General features: G+C 54.3%; 1 protein-coding gene across 1 annotated transcript in view; it reads right to left on the bottom strand.

Moving 5' to 3' along the window:
- MAP3K7CL (MAP3K7 C-terminal like) overlaps positions 1–6,052 on the bottom strand; it is a gene marked incomplete at its 3' end in the record, with an annotated part of 21,618 nt that overhangs the window by 15,171 nt on the left and 395 nt on the right. The gene's annotated exons all lie outside the window — the stretch shown is intronic.

Here is a 6,052-nt window from a genome sequence, read left to right as displayed (position 1 = left end):
TATAAGAGTAGTAAGATATTTAGGTTTCACACCTGAAATGCAAAGTAGAACCATAGGGCAATGAAAGGGGATGCTCTGTATGACACGGGACACTCATTGCTCTGTGATATAATGTGTTTGCGTGTGTGTACGTGACGTGTGTGGGTGTTTGTGTGCATGTGTTTGTGTGTAGCATCTCAGATCCTCTCTCTTACCTTCTTACCACCCCTCAGAATAGGAGACACTGTATGACAATTCGTGGACAGATCTGCCTGAGGAAACAGATTCCGGAAATCCAAGCACCAGAGTCAAGTTTGCACTTCAGACGCGGAGCTGCCAGTCAGCTCCCGTCACGGGACACAGAAAACACGGGCACGGGGGTTAACCGGCCCCACGCGCTTCAGACACTGACACGTGTTCACCCTAAAAACTCAAGAGTATCTTAAAGGAAAGCCTGTGGTAACCGGATGAAATAGTCGGTTAACTTCTTGGAATAAGAATTAACACTTTTATTTTTGCTTCAGTTCTCATTGCTTAATTTTAACCATTCTCATCCGAGAGAGCTTTGTGGTTATTTCTGGGCCGGGAGCGAACGAGCAATAAATAAACTCTGTGGGGTGAGACTTTCTCGTTGCCTCGGGAGGAGGAACGTTTCTTACCTTCTCCACGAGGATGCCACACCCGCCCACACTCCGGCTGAAGACTGAATGCTGCACTCCAGGCAGGAGGACCCTGGGAACTGAGAACTTCTTGCCCCTTTAACATCGGGAGCCACTAACCCACGGCTGCCGGACAGCTGCAAGCACCCTCTGGTGAGCAGGACCCGCTGCGCTCAGGGGCATTCACATCACCGGACACTCACTCCGCCTGGAGGTCATGCCCGTGTCATACAGAGCACTGAGTGTCCCGTGTCATACAGAGCAATGAGTGTCCCGTGTCATACAGAGCACTGAGTGTCTGTCATACAGCAGAGCAATGAGTGTCCCGTGTCATACAGAGCACTGAGTGTCCCGTGTCATACAGAGCACTTAAGACACGTGTTTAGAAATCCTTTGGTGAGTCTCCCAGGTGGAGTGAGTGTCGGGTGATGTGAACGCCCGTGAGCGCAGCGGGTCCTGCTGACCAGAGAGTGCTTGCAGCTGCCCAGCAGCTGTGGGGTTATTGGAAGACGCTTGATCGGAAGCGGAAGAGGTGGAGGCAGCCTCACGGACAGCGCACACATGCGGATCACCGGACACTCTGCAGGCCCACCCAGGGCCCCACAGGGCATCTGCTCTACTCGCAACACATCCGGTTCTGAGAAGGTTAAATTGAGACATTCTCCCAACGGCGTCTCCAGCCAACGCGGAGACACTTTTCCAAGGCACAGCCCGGGGTTTGCATGAGGTCAGAGCCCACGAGGGCACTTCCTCCTGCCCTCCCACCTCCGCCTCCCAGCTGCTAGGACGAGCTCCCAAGGGCTTTAATTACACACGGTGCGGGGAGCCTCACTCTGGTCCCCACCCACTCACCGGACCGATTTAACGAGATGAAGTAACCGAGAAACCGCAGGCTCCTGGTCCAGGAGTGCCAGCTCAGCCACGCCACCCCATCTCGCTGTCCGCCGGCCACGGCGTGGGCAAGCTCCTCCTGAGATGGCCCCGGTCCCTGGACAGGGCCCCGTGGGACAGGCCCCGGCCAAATCTCTCAGGGGCAGAGCCAGCTTCAGCGTTTCCGTTTTCTCCCTGGCTCCTTCAAGTACTTTGGCCCGTCCACCTTGGCAATGTAAGAGCTTAATATTCCTCCCCAGCTTCCCACACACGAGGTATATTTAGGAAGCTAAATATTCTATGGTTGCCGAGCAGACTTTGTATTTATTCCTTAATTCTCGATGTTACCTTTCATTGGGGGGGAGGGGGGCAGAGTGGTTTAAATTTATGTTGCACTTTATTTTTTTTAATATATTTTTATTGATTTCAGAGAGGAAGGGAGAGGGAGAGATTGCAACATCAGTGATGAGAGAGAATCACTGATCAGCTGCCTCCTGCACGCCCCCTACTGGGGACCAAGCCATTGTCCAGAATCAAACCCAGGACCCTTCAGTCCACAGGCCGGCGCTCTGTCCACTGAACCACACTGGCTAAGGCCATGTTGCACTTTAATGGCCCCAAATTAACAAGCATAATTTGTTAAAACTAAATGGAAAAAATACTCAGCACTCATTGCAATATGTGAAAATGCTGTTATCTAGAATTTTAATTATTTTTTAAACATTTTAAGAACTGACATTTTGTAGTATCTGCATGATGGTCAACATCGGCACTAGTAGATGTGCGGCGTCTCTTATGCCTGATCTAACACTGGAACGGTACGTAAGTCATTCCCGTTGACATAAGCAACGAGAAGGGTGACAACTCCAGGGTGTCTCAAACTTCTCCTACAAGGCACACCCTAACGACCCCTGGGTTTCTGAAAAGAAAAGCAGAAGAAAAGGTTCCATTCTAAAGCTCCACAGATCTACACGTGTCCTCTGCGGTCACAGCAGCCAGAGACACTGGAGGAGACTTTTCAACGTGTCTGAGGGGGAGAAGCAGCCGTCCCGCTGGTGGCGGAGAACCCTGGAAGGCTGACTTCCTTTCCGTTTCCTGGTTTCCTTCCCGGCCAAGGGATCTGTTGACGCGAGACCGAAAGGAAGTGTCCGGAGGGACCACTCGGATACGAGATGTGCTGGTGCCCAGCTCGAGCGACGCACCGTTTATTCGTGGAGCTGACCTCAGCTCTGCACTGACTAGACACTGTCCGAGGAGAGACCAGGTCAGTGTGTACCGACACCTGTCTCTTCGGCTCAGATTCGACGGGAGACTTGGGGTGGGGACGGGGGAGGGGGGAGACTATTGCTCAATTTGCTTTAAAAAAAGTCGCCTTGTTTTCAAGTCCCTTAAAAGGGGACGGCTCCGAACTCTATCCCAACTCCAAGCTCTGAAGAGATGCCCCTCTTCCTGCACTTGGCACAGAGCTGTGCTTCCGTCACCGCTTCGCTCAGCAAACAGCTCACCAGGGAAGGGGGTGAACACGGATGAGCCATCATTCTGCCAAGGACCGTGCCAGGGCTGCTGTTCTCACAGCTAATCCCCACAACAGGGACGCGGGCTAGGTATCATCTCCACGTTGCAGTGCCGAGAAGTGAGGCTTAGAGAGAGCGAATGGCATTCATTCCCCGGATCACAGAACTGCTGGGTGTGGAGCTGAGCTCCGATTCCGGCCAATCCAACGCCAAGCCCGCTTCCTACCCGTCCCTGCGACTCCCATCAGCATCCACTCGCTGCCCGAGTACAGAAACAGATTCCTCATTCCAGTGCTCATCATCAAGACCACATTGCAGCTTAGCTTTGGAGCATCTATAGGCCATAGCGGGGCCTCCAAAACGAGCAACATCATTAGATTTGAAGACAAATTCGGTCCTGACCCAGTAAAAGTCCTGTCCTATCTTTCCAAAGAGAGAGGAGGTCGGTCCTGACCTTTTCCAAATGGAAGGACACAGGGGCCTAAAGACGTTTCATTCATTCTTAGAAGTGGACATAAGCTGGGCCCTGCATGGTCTAAACTCGCTCTGCCCACACGTGGCCTCTGAGGGGCACGGAGAATTTAGAAACCCATTTCCAGGAAAGGAATCCACACAAAATAGAACCAACCTACCACCTGCCCCTGGGCCGAGGCCCGCAGCCCATAAATGAATGTCTTGAAGGGATGTTCATTTTAACACCTACCGTGCCCCAAGCTCTCTTGCCCAACATTCTGCATTAATAGAGACATCAAGAGCAGTGTGGGTCACAGCTATTCTTGCCCGGGGCTGTTTTGAGCTTCTGTGAAAATAGCACCATGAATTTCATGCTCCAGCATGTCCACATTCTTGGCAAAGCGACAGAAAAACCCCGGGGGTCAAACTGGAGGTAGAGCATCCACCGCATAGATATTTTATAGCCGCGTTTTGTACGTGGCCATGGAATGTGTAACCGCCATCGGAAAGCCAGAACAGATTTTATGAGGTTGTTCTACGACCCCCCTATGACGACCTTGCAAACCAGAAGCAAAAAGAACCCTCCACCCATCGAAGCGAGGTAAGCTGTCCACAGGCTCCGAGCAGGTGACGGGAAGGGAGGCTACCTACAGCAGAATTGCTGTCTGGATCGGCGACTGCATTTAGACCAAAATGGGACCTCCCCCTCCTCAGCGGACATACCAGTCGGCTACACGGTTGTGGCAAGGCTCACACGGGAGCGTGGGTGGGGAACACCCTTGCCCGGCAGCTCCTGTACAGGTGGCACCAAAGCTGAGGGCATTCGGGCGGCAAGGCTGGCATCATTCCTGTTTCCTTTTACATTTCTTTGGTTAATCCTCACCCAAGGATATTTCTCCATTGATTTTTAGAGAGAGTGGAAGGGAGGAGGAGGGGGAGAGAGAGAGAGCATCATCGTGAGAGCAACACGATTGGTTCCCCCCCCGCACACCCCGACCGGGGCTGGGGATCAAACCTGCAACCCAGGTACCTGCCCTTGACCGGGAATTGAACCCACAACCCCCTGGTCCAGGGGCCAATGCTCTAACCACTGAGAAGCACCAGCCGGCCAATAAAATAGCTTTGGATGACAGTGAAATAAAGCAGAAAAGACTGTGACGGGGACCTATTGATGGTTATAATCGTGCAGCCCCAGCCAGACCACCAGCAGCTGGCACAGCCCGAGGCCCAGCAGGAGCATGTGCGTGTGAGCACGCGGATGGAAACACAGACGGAGCCAGTGAAAAGAGAGGAAGGGGGGGGGGATGTGTGGACATCAGGAAGCAGCGGGGGCAGCAGATCCCGCCGGGGACGAGGAGAGGGAGGCGGGCGCTGGGTGCAGGGACAGAGAAGTCTTCCAACAGCGAGTGTGTGACCCCTGGGGGGACCCCCACGTCCTGGGCGCCCTGCGGCGTCTCTACCCCCGACAGGGCCCTGCGGAGCGCTTCCCGCTGGGCAGAGACCGTGCAGAGTTGGGTGGGAGATGAGGCTCCTCCAGGGGCCCCGCAGGGCCCGCCAGCGTCCAGGTTCCCAGCTCGGGGCACAGGCTCCGAGGGGAGAACGGCCGAGAAAGGGGACACCAGCGTGTGACACGGGGCCACCCTTGTTCTTCCTGCTGCTGAGGGCGATGGGTCCCCAGCTCCAGTGCCTCCAGGGACCAGGCCAGCCACAGTGGGGACGGCGCTGGGTGCGAGGAAACGCCGGGTCTGCTGGGAACTGGAGGTTGCAGCCCCTCCAAGGGCTTCCAGACGCAACGTTTATGGAAAAGTACGTGGTGACTGAGCAGATGTCCACGTGCGGGTGTGAGCCTGGGCGGCCTCGTAGTGACCTGTGCAATGACCTCGACCTGTGCAATGACCTGTGACCTGTGCAATGACCTGTGACCTGTGCAATGACCTGCGACCTGTGCAATGACCTGTATAATTACCTATGACCTGCGTTGTGACCTGTGATGTGGACGTCTGGCCCGAGGCCAGTGTCCAGGCTTTCTAGGCCAAACCTCATCCCAGAGCCAAGTTTGCCTGGAGTCACCCCCTATCGTCTAGAGCAGTGGTTCTCAACCTTCCTCATGCCGCGACCCTTGAATACAGTTCCTCATGCTGTGGTGACCCCCAATTTCATTGTGACAAATTGAACATAATTAAAGCATAGTGATTCATCACAAAAACAATATGTAACTATATATGTGTTTTCCGATGGTCTTCGGCGACCCCTGTGAAAGGGTCGTTTGGCTCCCAAAGGGTCGTGACCCACAGGTTGAGAACCGCTGGTCTAGAGAGAAGCAAAGTGCCCTAAGTCAGCGCCTTTCCAACCACTCGGGGCATTGAACGGGGCGTCTCCAGTGGATCCTCCAACTGTGATCACATCGTCCTCATGGTCACACCAGACAGGGCTCTAAGGCCTCACTTAGTGACGATGTTCTGATCTCTTGGAAGCCGTCAGAGGCCCGGGCAGGCGGGAGGGCAGAGCGAGCACGAGGATGCTGAGGTCGCCTCCCCTGCACCGTTGTTTACTAAGTCACCAGCCCAGCCAGGCCAG

The sequence above is a fragment of the Myotis davidii genome, unplaced genomic scaffold (assembly GCF_000327345.1).
Source record: "Myotis davidii unplaced genomic scaffold, ASM32734v1 scaffold552, whole genome shotgun sequence".
In the NCBI taxonomy this organism is placed as follows: domain Eukaryota; kingdom Metazoa; phylum Chordata; class Mammalia; order Chiroptera; family Vespertilionidae; genus Myotis; species Myotis davidii.
Note: the sequence above shows the minus strand (reverse complement) of the source record. Positions and strands in the feature narration are given on the sequence as shown.